Here is a 19,128-nt window from a genome sequence, read left to right on the forward strand (position 1 = left end):
ATTAGGGATGAGGCACATCGGATGATCGGATACATTGAAAATTAAATTAAAGAAACACAAGATCTTAAGAAAAGTATTTTCCAAACTCAGCTCTTTGTTAGAAGGGTCTCCTCATGATACGCTGATCACAGGGTTTCCTACTGGGACTACCAGTGATCAACTGTAACCTACAGGCTTGTATTCCCTATAGCTACACTGCAGATGAAATTGGGCATTACACAGTTCCTATTTTAATCAAAAGCTTCCTATGTCGTACAAGTAAGAGAGACACTCTTTGCAGCCAAAATCATAAAAAAAAAGGCTAAGTTCCTACTGTTTTTTTTTTGGGGGGGGGGGGGGGGGGGGGGGGAACGTCAAGAAAAATGCCAATTCTGCCGCATGGCGTTTTTTTGGCCAAAAAATCACAGCGACCAGATGTTAGCTGTAAATCAATGAGAAATCGCAACATTCTTTTTCCACATGGCGTTTTTTAGTTTGGTGTTTTTTTTTTTTTTTTTATCCTTTTGCCATTTTTTCACTCTTTTTTAGCTCCTTGGCAGTTTTGCTAAGTCGCAGCATGTTGAGCCAATGGTGTTTTCTCCCCTGAAATTGTGGCGTTTTTCTCCCATAGAAGTCTATGGGAATGAAAAAAACACCAAGAAAAACAACATGTGGGTTTTAACTTTGGCGTTTTTGCAGGTGGTTTTATTCTTTTTTGGACTTTAGCGATCCAAAAAAGTGATGGAGATACCTTTTTAAATAAAATTTCAAGGGGTATCATTAAAAAATAAAAAAGATACAGTAGTGAATGAAAAATTGTATCGAATGAAATTTATCTTTTTTATAACAAAATTTTTATTAGGTAGTACTACTACTCCCAGCATGGAACACACTGCTCCATGATGGGAGTAGTAGTACCTGTGCTCATTGACAGATTGCCCCGGGTCTGTTGCGATCCTTCTGTATAATGTATAGATGCTGACAGCCGCTCTTCTATGGTCCCCTGCACTGCTGGATATATACACCTTTTCAAATTTCCCGCAGAGAGCTGTGATTGGCCAGATGGTTCCAGCCAATTACAACTCTCTGTGGGAAATGTGAATAGGTGTATATATACGTCAGTGCAGGGGACCATAGAAGAGTGGCCTGCCGCATCTATACATTATACAGGACAATCACAACGGGTGTCAGGAGTGACATCCGCTGTGATATTTCCTTAACTGCAGGTACTACTGCTCCCAACATGGGGCAGAGTGTGCTTCATTTTGGGAGTAGTAGTACCTGCAGTCAAGGACAAATCACAGCAGGTATCACTCCTGACATCCGCTGTGATCGTCCTATCTATTGCAGAGATGTGGAGCGGCTCTATACAGCGCTCGCATCTCTGCACTATACTCCGGTCAGTGATGTGAATAGAACATCACTCGTTCATATTTCCCTCAAAGAGTGGGGATTGGCTGCAACCATCCGGCCAATCACCATATGAATGAGTGATGTCCTACTCACATCACTGGCTGGAGTATAGTGCAGAGATGCGAGCGCTGTATAGAGCCGCTCCGCATCTCTGTTATATTATGGACGATTGCATCGGGTGTCACGACTGACACCTGGGGCGATATGTCTATTAGTACAGGTACTACTACTCCCATCATGGAACAGTCTGTTCCATGTTGGGAGTAGTAGTACTACCTAAAAATAAAAAAAATTAAATATAGAGAAAAAAAAGTGAAACACACACTTTATTAAAAATTAATAAAATTTTCCTTATAAAAAATAAAAATTTCGTGAAATAAATTTTTTTGCCATCACTACTGCATCCTTTTATTTAATTTTTATTTTTTTTTGGTACCCAACAATTTGCACTTAAATGCAAAAAACGCCAGATAAAACGCAAGAAAAAAACGCCAAACACAGGAATATGCTGTGGCGTTTTTTTCTGGCATTTTTTTTGGGGCAACAAAAAAACCAAATGGAAACTTAGCCTTAGTAATTATAAACAGACCAGTGAAGATATGAAAATCTACAAGATTAGGCAAAAAAAAGCAAGTTATAAGAACTTCTAAAGCGCAGGCAGAAGAAAAACCTACCTCAGACTGTGAAAAAAGGGGATAAGACATTCTTTAGATATATAAAAGAAAAAAGGAAATTAAAACAAGGAATAACTAAATTAAAAACAAAGGAAGGAAGGTATGCAGAAGAGAATAAAGGGCTAGCCGACTGCCTTAATGAATACTTCTGTTCAGTTTTTACAGAAGAAAAAGAAGGAAAAGGACCTCAATTAGGGAGGAAGACTAATGAATCGTTTGATGCATGTGTCTTTACAGAGGAAGAGGTTCTACGTTTTGTAAAGTGAAGACAATTAAGCCACAGGGCCTAATGGGATACACCCAAAATTATTAAAAAGAGCTTAGCGGTCAACTAACAAAACCGTTAGATTTATTTAACCAATCACTGGTAACAGGAGTCGTCCCGGAACATTGAAAATTAGCAAATGTCGTGCCCATTCACCAGAAAGGTAGTAGGGAGGAATCAAGCAACTATAGGCCAGTAAGTCTGACATCAATAGTGGGGAAATTTATGGAAACCCTACTAAAGGATAGGATTGTGGAACATCTAAAATCCCATGGTTTGCAAGATGAAAAACAACAATGGTTTGCTTCAGGGAGATCATGTCAAACAAATCTTATAGATTTTTTTGGCTGGGTGACTAAAATAATAGATGGCGGAGTGGCAGTAGACATCACATATCTAGATTTTAGTAAGGCTTTTGACACTGTCCCAAATAGAAGACTTATCAATAAACTACAGTCATTGAGCTTGGACTCCCATATTGTTGAATGGATTAGGCAGTGGCTGAGTAACAGACAACAGAGGGTTGTAGTCAATGGAGAATATTCAGAGCAAGGTCTTGTCACCAGTGGGGTACCTCAGGGATCTGTATTGGGACCAATATTGTTTAATATCTTCATTAGTGATATTGCAAAAGGTCTTGATGGTAAGGTATGGGTCTTTTTGCTGATGACACAAACATATGTAACAAGGTTGATGTTCCTGGAGGGAAAAGGATTTAGGCAAACTAGAAGAATGGTCAGAATTCTGGCAACTGAAATTAAATGTGGATAAGTGCAAGATAATGCACCTGGGGCGTAAAAACCCAAAGGCAGGATATAGACTATTTGACACAGTCCTGACCTCAGTATCTGAGGAAATGGATTTAGGAGTAATTATTTCAGAAGACTTAACCTGTTAATGACCATGGACGTCTATACTCGTCCATGTGCCGATAATGGGGCATGGTGTGGGCTCCCGACTCGAGCCCCCAACATACTGGCCAGTCCCCAGCTGATTCCTGTTGATGGGGGCCGGCGTTAATAGCCGACATGCGGCGATCGCCACAGCCGGCTATTAACCCTTTAGATTGCAGCTGTCAAAGCTGACAGCAGCATCTAAAGGTGCCTTTATCTCGTCCCTGGTGGTCCAGTGGGGTGGATCGCCGCCCCCCCCCCCCGCAGCACGATCACGGGGGAGGTAGCCTGAGGGCTTACCTCTCCTTCTGTGGTGGCTCCTGTGCTGAGATTGATGAAGCCTGGCAGGACCAGTGTTACGCCGAGCGCTCCGGGTCCCTGCTCCTCCCCGGAGCGCTCGCGGTGTTCCCCTTTCTGCAGCGCCCCGGTCAGACCCGCTGACCGGGAGCGCTGCACTGACACTGCCGGCGGGGATGCAATTCGCATAGCGGGACGCGCCCGCTCGCGAATCGCATCCCAAGCTACTCACCTGTCCCGGTCCCCGGCTGTCACGTCCTGGCGCGCGCGGCTCCGCTCTCTAGGGCGCGCGCGCCAGTTCTATAAGATTTAAAGGGCCAGTGCACCACTGATTGGTGCCTGGCCCAATCACTGTAATTAGCTTCCACCTGCTCCTTGCTCATATAACCTCACTTCCCCTTCCCAGCATTGTCGGATCTTGTTGCCCTTGTGCCTAGAGAAAGCGTTTCCTGTGTTTGCCATAACAGTGTTTCCAGACCTTCTGCTATCACCATTGACTACGAACCTTGCCGCCTGCCCTGACCTTCTGCTACATCTGACCTCGCCTCTGTCTAATCCTTCTGTCCCACGCCTTCTCAGCAGTCAGCGAGGTTGAGCCATTGCCGGTGGATACGACCTGGTTGCTACCGCCGCAGCAAGACCATCCCGCTTTGCGGCGGGCTCTGGTGAATAGCAGTAGCAACCTAGAACTGGTCCACCGGTACGGTCCACGCCAATCCCTTGCTGACACAGAGGATCCACATCCAGCCTGCCGAATCCTAATAACCAGGCTTTATGAATCGAGCGCAGAGCACACAGATAAATGTGGTTTTATGGAACCACATTTATCTGTATGAGCAATCAAATGATTCCTCCTAAAAGTCTCCTAAGGGGACTAAAAGTGTAGAAAAACTAAAAAGTTTAAAAAAATTTTTTAAAATACACACATTAACCTCTTCCTTATAAAAAGTTTAAATCACCCTCCTTTTCCCAAATTCCATATGAAAATATACAATAAACACATAATAAACATAAACATGTAAAAATAAACATATGTGGTATTGCCGCGTGCATATATGTCTGAACTATAAAAATATATTGCTAATTAAACCGCACGGTCTATGGTGTACGCGCAACAAAAAAACAAAGTCCAAAATAGCGTATTTTTGGTCACTTTTTATACCATAAAAAATTAATAAAAAGCTATCAAAAAGTATGATAAAAACAAAAATGGTACCAATAAAAAATATTCAGAACACGGCGCAAAAAATGAGCCCTCAAACAGCCCTGTATGTGAAAAAATAAAAAAGTTATATTTGGCTCAGAAGAGGACAATTTTAAAAGTATTAATTTTCGGGCATGTAGTTAGGATTTTTTCCAGAAATACGACAAAATCAAACCTATATAAGTAGGGTATCATTTTAATCGTATGGACCTACAGAATAAAAAGAATGTGTAATTTTTACCGAAAAATTTACTGCGTAGAAACGGAAGCCCCCAAAATTTACTAAATGGTGTTTTTTCTTCAATTTTGTCGTACAATGATTTTTTTCCCCCATTTTGCTGATGATTTGTGGGTAAAATGATGTCTTTACAAAGTAGAATAGGTGGCGCAAAAAAAAAAAAAAAAAGTCCTCATATGTTTTTTTAGGTGCAAAATTGAAAGGTAATGAGGTAAGGAGGAAAAAACAAAAGTGCAAAAACAGAAAAACGCTTGGTCCTTAACTCCTTAAGGACTGAGCCCTTTTTCACCTTAACCCCTTAAGGACACATGACGTACTGGAACGTCATGTGTCCACTCCCGATCTATAACGCGTGGCCACGGCATGGCCCCGCATCATAGCGGGTCGGGCCCGGCCTCTAACAACGGCCGGGACCCGTGGCTAATAGCGCGCGGCATTGTGCCGCGCGCTATTAACCCTTTAGACGCGACGTTCAAAGTTGAACGCCGCGTCTAAAGCGAAACCGAAAGCATGCCGGCTAGCTCAGTGGGCTGTTCGGGATAGCCGCGGTGAAATCGCGGCATCCTGAACAGCTTACAGGACAGCGGGAGGGCCCCTACCTGCCTCCTCGCTGTCCGATCACCGAATGACTGCTCAGTGCCTGAGATCCAGGCATGAGCAGTCATGCGGCAGAATCATCGATCACTGGTTTCCTATGAGAAACCAGTGATCAATGTAAAAGATCAGTGTGTGCAGTGTTATAGGTCCCTATGGGAGCTATAACACTGCAAAAAAAAAGTGAAAAAAAAGTGAACAAACAGCATTTAACCCCTTCCCTATTAAAAGTTTGAATCACCCCCCTTTTCCCATAAAAAAAAAAACACATTGTAAATAAAAATAAACATATATGGTATCGCCGCGTGCGTAAATGTCCGAATTATAAAAACATATCGTTAATTAAACCGCAAGGTCAATGGGGTGCGCGCAAAAAACCTTCAGTTTATGCCTCTTGATGTAATCCCCGTGGATTTCGAGGTGCGTTTATGATCGTTATCCATTTGTAGAAGTAATCCTCTCTTTAAATTCAGCTTTTTCACAGATGGCATCAAGTTAGCATCCAAAATTTGCTGAAATTTTATTGAATCCATTTTCCCTTCTACTCTTGAGATGTTCCCTGTGTCACTGGCTGCAATACAACCCCAAAGCATGATTGATCCACCCCCATGCTTAACAGTTGGAAAGAGGTTCTTTTCATTAAATTCTGTTCCCCTTCTTCTCCAAACATACCTTTGCTCATTCCGGCCAAAAAGTAAAATTTTAACCTCATCAGTCCACAGAAATTGTTCCCAAAATGCATCAGGCTTGTCTATATGTTCATTTGCAAAGTTCAAACGATGATTTTTGTGGTGAGGACGTAGAAGAGGTTTTCTTCTGATGACTCTTCCATGAAGACCATATTTGTACAAGTGTCTCTTTATAGTGGAATAGTGTACCATAACTCCAGTGTCTGCCAGATCTTTCTGGCGTGATTTTGCAGTCAAACGTGGGTTTTGAATGGTTTTTCTCACAATCCTGCGAGCTGTTCTGTCTGATATTTTTCTTGGTCTTCCAGATCTTGCTTTAACTTCCACTGTTCCTGATGACTGCCATTTCTTAATTACATTACGAACAGAAGATATTGACATCTGAAAACATTTTGCGATCTTCTTATAGCCTTCTCCAACTTTGTGATCGTCAACTATTTTCAGTTTTCTAGACAACTGCTTAGAAGAACCCATGGTGCTGATTGTTGGGGCAAGGTCAGATGAGTCTGGGCATTTAAAACTTTTGAGATTGACATCACCTGGTCTTCCCAAATGATGATTGAGAACAATCCATGACACTGGCAGGTCTCAGGTTTGCAAAGGGGCAGTGCATGCTATAAATTCTGCAGGGTGCCCAAACTTTTGCAGACGCCATTTTTTGTTTTCTGTTATTTTGAAAGTGTAAATGATGGAAATAAAATCAAACTTTTGTTGACATATTATAAGAATGTCTAATCTGTAATTTGATGCCTTTTGGAGATTTTTCCATCTTTCCTTGGCTTCTTTATGCACATTAATACAAATTTTTACCTGGGGTGCCCAAACTTTTGATCCACACTATATATGGATGTCAAGTGCTCTGTGGGTGCACTACTAGGCTCAGAAGGGAAGGAGCGACAATGGGATTTTGGAGAGTGAGTTTTTCTGAAATGGATTTTGGGGGACATGTCACATTTAGGAAGCCCCTATGAGCTGAAAAAAAGCCCCCAGAGCTGAAAAAAAAACATGACATACTAATTAGGAAAGTACACCCCTCAATGAACGTAACAAGGGGTTCGCTGAGCCTTAACACCCCACAGGTGTTTGATGACTTTTCGTTAAAGTCGGATGTGTAAATTATTATTTTTTTTTCACTAAAATGCTGGTTTTCCCCCAAATTTAACATTTTTCCAAGGGGCTATAGGAGAAAATGCCTCCCAAATTTTGTAACTCCATCTCTTCGGAGTATGGAAGTACCCATGTGTGGACCTCAAGTGCTCTGCTGGCGCACTACAATGCTCAGAAGAGAAGAAGTCACATTTTGGCTTTTGGAAATCAAATTTTGCTGAAATAGTTTTTGTGGGGCATGTCACATTTAGGAAGCCCCTATGGTGCAGGAAAAGCAAAAAAAAACACATGGCATACTATTTTGGAAACTACACCCCTCAAGGAACGTAACAAAGGGTACAGTGAGCCTTAACACCCCACAGGTGCTTGACAAATTTCTGCAAAAGTTGGACGTGAAAATGAAAAATTAGATTTTTTTTCACTAAAATGCTGCCAAATTTTTCATTTTCACAAGGGGTAATTGGAGAAAAAGCCTCCCAAAATTTGTAACCCCATTTCTTCTGAGTATGGAAATACACCATATGTGGATGTAAAGTGCTCTGCGGGCGAACTACAATGCTCAGAAGAGAAGGAGCACCACTGGGCTTTTGGTGAGAGAATTTGGTTGGAATAGAAGTGGGAAGCCATGTGTGTTTACAAAGCCCCCCGTGGTGCCAGAACAGTGGACCCCCCCCACATGTGATCCCATTTTGGAAACTAGACCCCTCACAGAATTTAATAAGGAGTGTAGTTAGTATTTACACCCCATTGGTGTTTGACAGATCTTTGGAACAGTGGGCTGTGCAAATGAAAAATATTTTTTTTTATTTTCACGGACCACTGTTCCAAAAATCTGTCAGACACCTGTGGGGCGTAAATGCTCACTGTACCCATTATTACATTACGTGAGGGGTGTAGTTTCAAAAATGGGGTCACATGTGGGGGGTGTCCACTGTTCTGGCACTATGGGGGCTTTGTAAACACACATGGCCTTCAATTTCAGACACCTTCTCTTGCCAAAATCCCAATGGCGCTCCTTCTCTTCTGAGCATTGTAGTTCCCCCACAGAGCTCTTTACATCCACATATGGGGTATGTTATTACTCAGAGGAAGTGGGGTTACAAATTTTGGGGGACTTTTTTTCCTATTCTCCCTTGTGAAAATGAAAAATGAAGGGTAACACCAGTATTTTCACATCCAACTTTAACAAAAATTTGTCAAACACCTGTGGGTTGTTACGGCTCACTATACCCCTTGTTACATTCTGTGAGGGGTGTCACATGTGGGTATTTATTGTTTTGTGTTTATGTCAGAGCCGCTGTAAAATCAGCCACCCCTGTGCAAATCACCAATTTAGACCTCAAATGTTGCAAAACTAGAACTCCCAGCATGTACAGTCTCTCAGTGCATGCTGGGAGTTGTATTTTAGCAACAGCTGGAGGCACACTGGTTGCAAAACACTGAGTTATGTAACAAATTCGGTTTCACTACCAATGTGTCTCCAGCTCTTGCAAAACTGCAACAATGAGCATGCATTGACAGTCTAAGGGCATGCTGAGAGTTGTAGTTTTGCAACAGCTGGAGGCACACTGCTACAACTCCCAGCATACCCTTTGGTAGTCTGTGCATGTTGGGAGTTGTAGTTATGCAACAGCTGGATACACACTTTTTCACAGAAAGTTGAGAGTTGTTGGCCTCACCTCCTGCTGTATCCTGCTGCCAGGACCGCCGCCGCTGCCGCCACCGATCTTGCTGCTCCTGTCACCGCCACCGATTCTGAGGGCATCCCCGCTGGACCAGGGCAAGGTAGGAGACCCCCCCCCGCCAGGCCCAATCATCGCCGTCCCGATCACCGCCCAGCAGGGTCGTGATTGGTCGGTCGTTCCGACCGCTCAATCACGTGATCGTGAGGCAGCATGCTAACAGAATGCTTGGATGAATAGGGAGAGTTATAAGCAGTAGAAAGAGAGAAGTGCTCATGCCGCTGTACAGAACACTTGGAGTATTGTGCGCAGTACCAGAGACCGTACCTCCAGAAGGATATAGATACTCTAGAGAGAGTTCAAAGAAGAGCTACTAAACTAGTACATGGATTGCAGGATAAAACTTACCAGGAAAGGATAAAGGACCTTAACATGTATAGCTTGGAAGAAAGAAGAGACAGAAGGGATATGATAGAGACTTTTAAATACATAAAGGGAATCAACACGGTAAAGGAGGAGAGCATATTTAAAAGAAGAAAAACTACCACAAGAGGACATATGTTTAAATTAGAGGTGCAAAGGTTTAAAAGTCATACCAGGAAGTATTACTTTACTGAGAGAGTAGTGGATGCATGGAATAGCCTTCCTGCAGAAGTGGTCGCTGCAAATACAGTGAAGGAGTTTAGACATGCATGGGATAAGCATAAGGCTATCCTTCATATAAGATAGGGATAAGCATAAGGCTATCCTTCATATAAGATAGGGCCAGGGACTATTCATAGTATTCAGATTATTGGGCAGACTAGATGGGCCAAATGGTTCTTATCTGCCGACACATTCTATGTTTCTATATTTCTATCCATCGAAAGCCCTATGGGAGACCTTGTCCCCTAGAAGCACTGTTCATCTTTCATCTACGGTTGGTCTTCTGTCATCAGTATGTTTTCTGTTTATGGTATGGTTTTTCAGCTTGCGTGTATCAATAATGAAAACCATGAACTTATCTTAAGGTTATGTGATTTGAAGACATGAGACGTAGCTAAACTGATCTAATGTAAATGTGATTTTATTACATTTAGATCAAAGCAAAATAAGTCATAATGTAGTTATGAGTTTAAGTTAATTTATACAGTGCGCTTATTAGGTTCTAAAATCTATAACTCTATAACTCAATGTATCATATAACTTAAAGGGGTATCCCATGGAATGCATGGAATGTACATACACTGAGTTCCATGCAGCTGGGAGAATCGGGGCGCCCGTTCTGGAGATGTGCCCCCCCCCCCCCGCCCCCCACCCACCCAATCAGAAACTTTGCCCCTACACTGGATTACCCTCTAAAACCATGTTTGTATACAGTCATAGGAAAAAGCAATATCCCCTCCTGAAACCAGATAGGATAAAATTCAGTATATCTTTCCTAAGACTATATCAGGGATCGGGTGACTGCATAATTCCCTTGTAGGATTAAAACTGAGTGTAAAAAAAAATTGTGCTTAAAAAATATTTTTTAATATATGTTTTAAATAGTAAAGTCCCCAAACTATTCTATAATGGAAAAAAAAACTTAAATGGCTATTTTTAAAGTGTTTTTATTATTCTAAAGTAGCTTATTGATATACATGAACAAAATAGATCATAAGAGAGGGCATACACAGATTCAAGAAACAGTGGAAAACCAGCATAAGAAAGTGCTGTCTGCTCATATACATGTAATAGAGAAAGCACATCCTACAGTACAAATTACAAGAAACAATAGTAGAACAAATTAAGAAAACAAAATGTATACATATAATATATGCAAAGATGGGACAATAATCACAAATGAACGTTCCTATGAATATTTGTTCAATAGATAATAGCCCCATGTATGAGGGCCTTAAGATTGCTCTGAGCAACTGTATTCATGATAGAGATAGTTATGAAAGGTTTTGATAATAAGTTATTGCCAAAATGTATAAAAAATATAATAGCAGAATATCCATGGTGGAATGTACAGGATGCGTCCATAGTTGATAGCTCAGGTACATTCCTCTGAATTGTAGACTAAACACTTTTATTGTGTCTATATAATTAAGAAGACATGCCTCTATAAAAGAGGTTGTAGTTTGCACCACCATCATACTTTTTACAATCTGATATATGGCGGCCAACTTTCTGAGAATCCTGAACATAGGAATCAAAGATAACTCACAAGAGGTAAGCTGTAGTATACCTCTCCAACCATGAGACAAAAACCAATGTGAAAGAAAAATGTAGATGGGGGGTGGACTCAGCAGATAACTCAGGGCTCAAGTCCTACAGGAACATGTGGAAACTGAGTTTCTGCACTTTTTCCACAGCAGGAACACCATTCCCATTAGCAAGAGTCCTGCAGGACCAGCCTTTGAGTGGAAATCTTAGGTGAGTTCCCGCACTTTTTTTCTGAGGACTTGATCCCTGGGATAACTGCAGTAAGTCATTCTCTATCCATAAGATAGGGAATAACAAGTAAATTGGTGGGGGTCTGATCGCTGGGACCCCTTGTTACAGGCTCGGTTCATGTCATTCGTTCCAGGGAAAATTATGTCCGTATTTTCAGGATCTACGGGGTCTCAGTGGTTAGACCCCTATTCATCTGCTTGTTATTCCCTATCCGGTGGATAGGAGATAACTTACTGACATGGGAAAACCCCTTTAAAGGGGTACTCCACTTGCCAGCGTTCGGAACTAAATGTTCCGAATGCTGTTTCACGCTGCGTGGGTCGGCCACACCCCTCATGACGTCATGTTCACGCCCCCTCAATACAAATCAATGGGAGGGGGCGTGATGGCCGTCGCACCCCCTCTCATACACTTGCATTGAGGGGGCATGACATCACGTTGACCCCCCTCAGCGCAAAAACAGCATTCGGAACATTTAGTTCCGAACGCTGGCCAGTGGAGTACTCCTTTAAAGAAAAAGCCTGGCCCAATAGGAATGATGGATCCACATTTTTTTAGTCTAGCCCTCTCTTCATATCTCAAAATATCTCAAAAAAGAAACATTGCATGCGGGCAAAAACAGACAAAAGCCATAAAAACAGTTTTTGGTCAAAACAGGTCCCAGGTTAAGCAGTTATATGCATTTAGTTGTAAGCTTCTCTCTGCCATTTTGTAGCAGGTGGCCTTGGGAACAGACAATATGAGGATATACCAGGGCTGACATGCCAGGGGCGAGGGTATAGCACATTTTTGGCTGGCAGGTTTGTGCCATGTTACTTTGAATTGTATCTGCATTCTAGGGGCCTGAATACAATTGAGCATTATAGCAGGACAAGGAGCCATCAGCTCACTTTACTCTCATAGGCCTCAAGTTACTTCAGGGCTGTGGTCTATAAGGCACTGGGCTGGACACGTTACAGTCATGTCATCATTACTGCTTTTCCTGGTGATTTTATACATCCCCCTGTATCCCTCATTGTGTTGTTAACCACAGGGAGAGCAGAAAGGTCTACAACTTTGACTTTTTGTCTCTTGCCTTCCAGTTCCATTGTCGGGGGCTGTACCATGATCATTCTAATGGTTGGGGCTATAATATTGGGCTGGTAGTAGTTTTGTTCATAGCAAAGCTCTGAAATTTTTGAAAACATGTTTGTTGCTGATAAAGCTTCTTGGATTTGTGGCTGCAGATGACACAGTCTACACAGATCAGTAGTCCTCATGTCTGCTGCTCAGACAGGTACTGAACCGGAAGTAGAGATAAGTGGCTGTAACTGGGAAGTCACACAGAAGAAATAGAGCGAGTGAAATAGCCCTTTTTTGTGGCGGGGGTGCATATTACAGTCTATATTACACTATATTATGCCATCTATTGTCTCAAGCCAAAACAGCTCTCACCTAAATGTCCCCAAAACTGCATGTGGAACGAGCAAAAACATACCTTGCCAGTCCAATAACTCTCTAAACCAGAACTAACATGGGAGATGTTTTTTTTTTGTTTTTGTTTTAAGGTATACTAGTAACAAATTTGAAGGGGTACTCCGCTGCTAGACATCTTATCCCTTATCCAAATAATAAGATGTCTGATCGCAAGGGTCCAGTTGCTGGGGCCCCCGCAATCTTCTGCAGCACCCGGTGTTCTAAACAGAGGCCGGGTTCCTGTGGTCGTGACTTCATGGCCATGCCCCTCGTGATATAACACCATGCCCCCTCCATTCATGTCTATGGGAGGGGACGCATCAGCCAACACGCCCTCTCCCATAGACATGAATGGAGGGGGTTTGGCATGATGTCACAAGGGGTGTGGCTGTGACATTTTGATAACGGCCTCCATCTTCGGGCGTTCTGAACAAAATGTTTAGAACCGGGAGCACCGGAGTACCCCTTTAAGGAAAACAACATTGACGAGAACATCAAAGTGATTACATTTAAAGAACAAGATCTTTAAAGGGGTACTCCTGTGGGAAAACTATTTTTTCCATATCAAAAGATATAACCAGAAAGTTAAACAGATTTGTAAATTTGTAAACTTCTATTAAAAAATATTAATTCTTCCAGTATTTATCAGCTGCTGTATACTACAGAGGAAGTTGAGCTGTCCTTCTGTGCAGGTCCTGGCTCTTGCATTGATAGAGCCTGGCAGGACCAGGCTTTATCACTGGAGTGCGGATCACACAGATCAATGTGGTTCTATGGAACCACAGTGATCGTATGAGGAATCTAATGCTTCCTCCTAAAGGTCCCCTAAGGGGTCTAATAAAGTGTAACAAAAAAAAAAAGTTTTATAAAAGTAAAAAAAAACAACATTAACCCCTTCCTTATTAAAAGTTTAAAACACAAAAAACACCAAATTCCATATGAAATATATAAAAACATATTAAAAATAAACATATGTGGTATCGCCACATGCGTAAATATCCGAACTATAAAAACTATAACATTAATTAAACTGCATGGTCAATGGTGTACGCGTAAAAAAATTCCAAAATCCAAAATTGTGTATTTTTGGTCACTTTGTATACTCAAAAAGTCCCATCAAAACAAAAATGGTACAGATGAAAACATATCATAGTGCAAAAAGTTAGCCCTCATAGAACCCCATATATGGAAAAATAAAAAAAGTTATAGGGGTCAGAAGAGGACAATTTTAAACATACAAATTTTGGTGCATGTAGTTATAATTTTTTTAAAGTAGTGAAATAAAGAAAAACATATATATATTGGGTATCATTGTAACCGTATGGACCTACAAAATAAATATATGGTGTCATTTTTACCAAAAAGTGCACTGCGTAGAATCGGAAGACCCCAAAAGTTACAAAATTACTTTCTTTTTTGTTATGGAGCAGGACTTGGATCCTCTAACCTGTGTGGCTGATGACCGTATCTGGGAGCGGAGTCTAAGGTGACGCTGGTCTTAACCAGAGCCCGCCGCAAGGCAGGATGGGCTTGCTGTGGCAGGTGACACCCAAGTCGCTACCCCCAACATGGCTCGACCACACAGGTAGCTGGGCTAGGCAAGGTACCGAAGGATAAGACAGTAGCATAGTCAAACGTAGCAGAAGGTCAAGGCAGGCGGCAAAGTTTCAAAGTCAAATAACGTAGCAGAAGGTCTGGATACACGGGTAAGGCAAATAGGCAATATGGAACGCTTAATCTCAGGCTAGGGGCACTGAAAATTCAGCAGGGAAGTGTGGGAGGTGCAGGGACTTCATAATGTAGTGTCAGGTGTAACAACTAAATATGGGCGTACTGGCTGGGCGTACTGGCCCATTAAATTTCAGAGCTCCGGCGCGCACCCTAGGAGTCGGGGACGTGTGCACCAGAGCTGAGACACAGTGAAGGAGACAGCAGCGGAGCATGGTGAGTGACGGGCTGGGATTCACATGCGGGTGCGTCCAGCGATGCGAATCCCAACCCCCGCCGTCAGTCGGGGATTCAGGGACCATGCGCTCACGGTCGGTGCTTGCGGCCGGAGCGCAGTGTTTGACATTTTTCTCAATTTTGCTCCACAGATTTTTTGGGAGGGGTTTGCCGTACATTTTGTGGTGAAATGATTGATGTCATTACAAAGTACAATTGGTGGCGCAAAAAAATAATCCCTCATATGAGGCTTTAGGTGCAAAATTGAAAGCATTATGATTTTTAGAAGGTTATGAGGAAAGTCCATGGTCCTTAAGCTGTTAAGGAAAACACTAAGCACCTTTATTTGAACATTTGTATAAACAGTGGTCATTTCTGGACCAAGGCAACTTATCTCTTACATTTATTTAAGTTAGTTGCCACAAATCTTACAATATTGTTTTGCAAACCAGTCTTTTAGACACAGTAAACCTTTTACATTTCTAAACTGATAACATTTAGATGAAGAGGGATTTTCATTTTTCAATGCGACATCTTATTACTGCCTAGTGAAGACCAGGAAGGAATATACAGTAAGATAAGAAGATGAGCTAAATTGTTATGCTAGAAAAAATGCTAGAGTACTAAACTGTGTTATATCCTATTAAAGATAAGTGCTGATGTCTAACAGTAAATGTGGCTAAGCTGCCAAGATGTGGCTTCCATCTAAGGATGCCCCATTATTTCAAGGAACCACAAAACAGATTGCTTACGTGTGAGAGATACATGGCTGCTTTCATGCTTCTCTGCCATCATCTGCAGTCAGGGTTGGATTTCAGGTGCCTGTAGGCATAAAAACTGAAGAGCTTTTTCCTTGTTCTGGAAAAAAAAAAAAAACTTTACTAATAAAACAATCAAGGGCCTCCACCCTTCCTTTTCAGGACATGAGCAGCATGTTTTATTTGGTGATAGTAGTATCCCTTTAACAAGCTTGGAAAAAGTTAAAACATAGGTTTGTGTAGCCTATTGCATTAGGATGAGAGCATGGATGCTGCTGAGTGGGATGATTAGAGAGGGCGGAGGGCACAGAGGCAGAGAGGGAGAATGAGGGAGGACACCAAGGCTGGAGAGAAGGATAGAGAAGCCCATGGAGGCTAAGGAGGAGCATGATGGAGTAGTAAACTGATGATAAAAAAGAGAATTGAGGCGGGATTCAGGTTCTTCCCTCTCCTCATTCCCAAGTCTGGGTATATGCTGTTTGCCTCCGCTCTTTAGTACTTCACCCCTGGCAATGCTGCCTCACCAACAATACATACCAACGTGCACTTACAGGGGAGGAGTCAGCACAGCCAGTCATCAGGCACTAGAGGCAGCACAGGGGAAGGAGGAGCCTTCAGGGTCCCCCCCACCCAAAGTGCAATGGGTGTAGCAGTACTTCTGCTCCTGGCTAACAGTGCTGCTCAAAAAAAAACAAAAAAAAACTCAACTGTACAGGCACCCCTTGTGGCCATCTGTGTATGATCCAACGACAATTGGGTTCAAGTATAGAGGCATCGTGGTGAGCATTTCAATCCTGCCTTTGCTGTGAAGCGACACACGGCCTCATTGCTGTTTTCATTATCTGGGGAGCAACACACAGGATAGTAGGTCACCCCTAATAGCTATATGGGGAGTCACTAAAGCTCGGCCACATGTGGTTACATGTTGCCTCTCATGAGCGGGCTTCCATTTGTTTTTTTTACCGCAGGATAATGCTTGCCTCAACATAGCAACGGTTTCCCAGAAATGTCTGCTAGATTGCAACACTTTTGTGGAATGTTTGGTCATCAGATTTATGGTCAGTGGAGCATTTATTGACCAGCTGGGACATCTGCCTTGGCAACCCATGCTGCAGGATCAATCTGTATGCCTCCATGCCCAAGGGTACCTCATCTTGTATCCAGACTAGAGGTGATTCAACAGGACACTAAAGCCATATTTCAATTGTACAGTTTTCCCCAAAAAACTTACCCTATCGCTCTAATATTGTAATCACTTATGTACTGTTTGTCATCATTTTGTTTACATATACAGTGGTCCCTCAACATATGATGGTAATTCGTTCCAAACGACCCATCGTTTGTCGAATCCATCGTATGTTGAGGGATCCGTGCAATGTAAAGTATAGGAAGTTACACTCACCTGTCCCCGCCGCTCCGGACCGCGTCCTCACCACTCCCGATGCTGTCCCAGGGGCTCCCGATGCTGTGCCGCTGCTCTGGTGTCTTCTTCGGTATCCTCCAGCTTCTTCCGCATCTTCTGCAGGGTCCGGGCCTCGCTTTCTGGTGACGTTATTACGTTGCTGCGCCGGCACGGCGTGCGCACTGACGTAATAACGATGCCGGAAAGCGAGGCCCGGACCCTGGAGAAGATACAGAAGACGCCGGAGTATCGCAAAGTGGATCCGGAGCAGCGGGGATATGTAAGTGAACCTGTCCGGGATGCTTAAACTGTCCGACAGCAGCTTAAGCATTTTGCGCTGTCGGATAGCAGTTAATGCAATGGCCTCGACATATAAAAGCATCGTATGTCGATGCTGACATCGACATGCGATGGCCTCTGAGAGGCCATCGTATGTCGATTTTATCATATGTCAGGGCCATCGCATGTCGGGGGGTTACTGTATACAGTTACATTTGATTTAACAACTTATTTTTTTTTGTTTATTAATAAGTGTATATATATTGTGGATTTTTACTTTGTATTTCATACTTTCAAATGGTGTAAACCTGTTACACCAGAAAAGCCCTTTAATACCTTAAGGACCGAGCTGAGCACGCTTCATACGGTAAAATCGCGATGTCCTGATCAGCTGAGTGGACGGGGGAAGGGCCCTTACCTGCCATCCGATCGGTCCTCCTCTGCTACAGAAAGCCTTAGCAGGCTAGATCAGCAGAGCACCGATAACACTGATCAATGCTGAGGCAAAGCTCAGCATTGAACAGCGTATGCAATCGAAAGTAAATCAACCCCTTCCTAATAAAAGTTTGAATCCCTCCCTTTCCCATTTTTGAATAAAATAATGTAATAAAAATAAAATCATATGTGATACCGCTGCATATGAGGTTAGTTAAACCAACGATCAATGGCGTACACGTAAAAAAATACCAACTTCCAAAAGTGCAAATTTTTGGTCACTTTATATACCATAAAGCAGACTAGATGTGCCAAATGGTTCTTATCTGCTGACACATTTTATGTTTCTATGAATTAAAGGCGATCAAAAACTCACATCAAAATAAAAATGGTACCGATAAAAACTTCAGATCAAGAATGCAGTCATTTATAGGGGTCAGAAGAGGACAATTTTAAACATACTAATTTTGGTGCATGTGGTTATAATTTTTTTTTAAGTAGTAAAATAAAGTAAAACCTATATAAGGCTACTTTCACACTATAGATAAAGTTCTGTTACAAACTGACGTTAAGGCTCTTTTTTTTCTTTTCTTCGGCCATTAACATCTGTTATTGTAATGGAGCCTAACTTCCATTATTTGTGCCCATTATTCCACCTAAATGGTGAAAGAAAAAGACGTCCCAAGCACAATTTTTTCTCCCGCCATCTTCCAACAGACTCACTACTGATGGGCAGTAGCGGGAACCTTCTATGGTGGGAAAGTAGCCTAAATTGGGTTTCCTTGTAACCGTATGGACCTACAGAATAAAGGTGTCATTTTTACCAAAAATTGCACTGCGTAGAAACAAAAGCCCCCAAAAGTTACAAAATGGTGTTTTTCACAGCACAAATAATGTTTTTATGGTTTTGCCACAGATTTTGGTATAAAGTAAGTGATTTCATTACAAAGCTCTATTGGTGACACAAAAATGGGTCTGTAGGTACAAAATAGAAAGCATTTTGATTTTTAGAAGGGGAGAAGGAAAAAACGAAAGTGAAAATACGAAAATTGTCCTGGTCCTTAAAGGACAACTGTAGTGGTACACTTTTATATGTTCCCGTGCTCGGGCCTCAAAAATAAACAGAATAAACTCATATATACCTTCCTACGAGCCCCCGTTGGTCCGGCACAGGCCTCACGGTCCGGCAGTGCTGACGTCATTCCACTTCCTGGGGACGGGGACGCCGCAGAGCCGTCGGCGTATCACCGGCCATAGCGATGTCCTTCCCCGGCCTGTGATAGGCTGAGCCCACTGTCATGTAAGAAGCCGGCCAGAGCTCCTTACATGACAGTGAGCTCAGCCTGCCAGGCCAGGGTGGGACATTGCTACGGCCGGTGATACGCCGATGGCTCTG

The 19,128-nt window shown here is 42.5% G+C and overlaps 1 long non-coding RNA gene across 1 annotated transcript in view; it reads right to left on the reverse strand.

Annotated features, from left to right (window-relative positions):
* Nucleotides 1-19,128, reverse strand: part of LOC130362591 (uncharacterized) — a 121,706-nt gene that overhangs the window by 39,287 nt on the left and 63,291 nt on the right. Inside the window, exon 4 of the long non-coding RNA XR_008891481.1 lies at nucleotides 15,611-15,716. This is a non-coding gene — a long non-coding RNA (uncharacterized LOC130362591). The remainder of the gene's footprint in view (nucleotides 1-15,610; nucleotides 15,717-19,128) is intronic.

This window comes from Hyla sarda, chromosome 3 (assembly GCF_029499605.1).
Source record: "Hyla sarda isolate aHylSar1 chromosome 3, aHylSar1.hap1, whole genome shotgun sequence".
Taxonomy (NCBI): Eukaryota; Metazoa; Chordata; class Amphibia; order Anura; family Hylidae; genus Hyla; species Hyla sarda.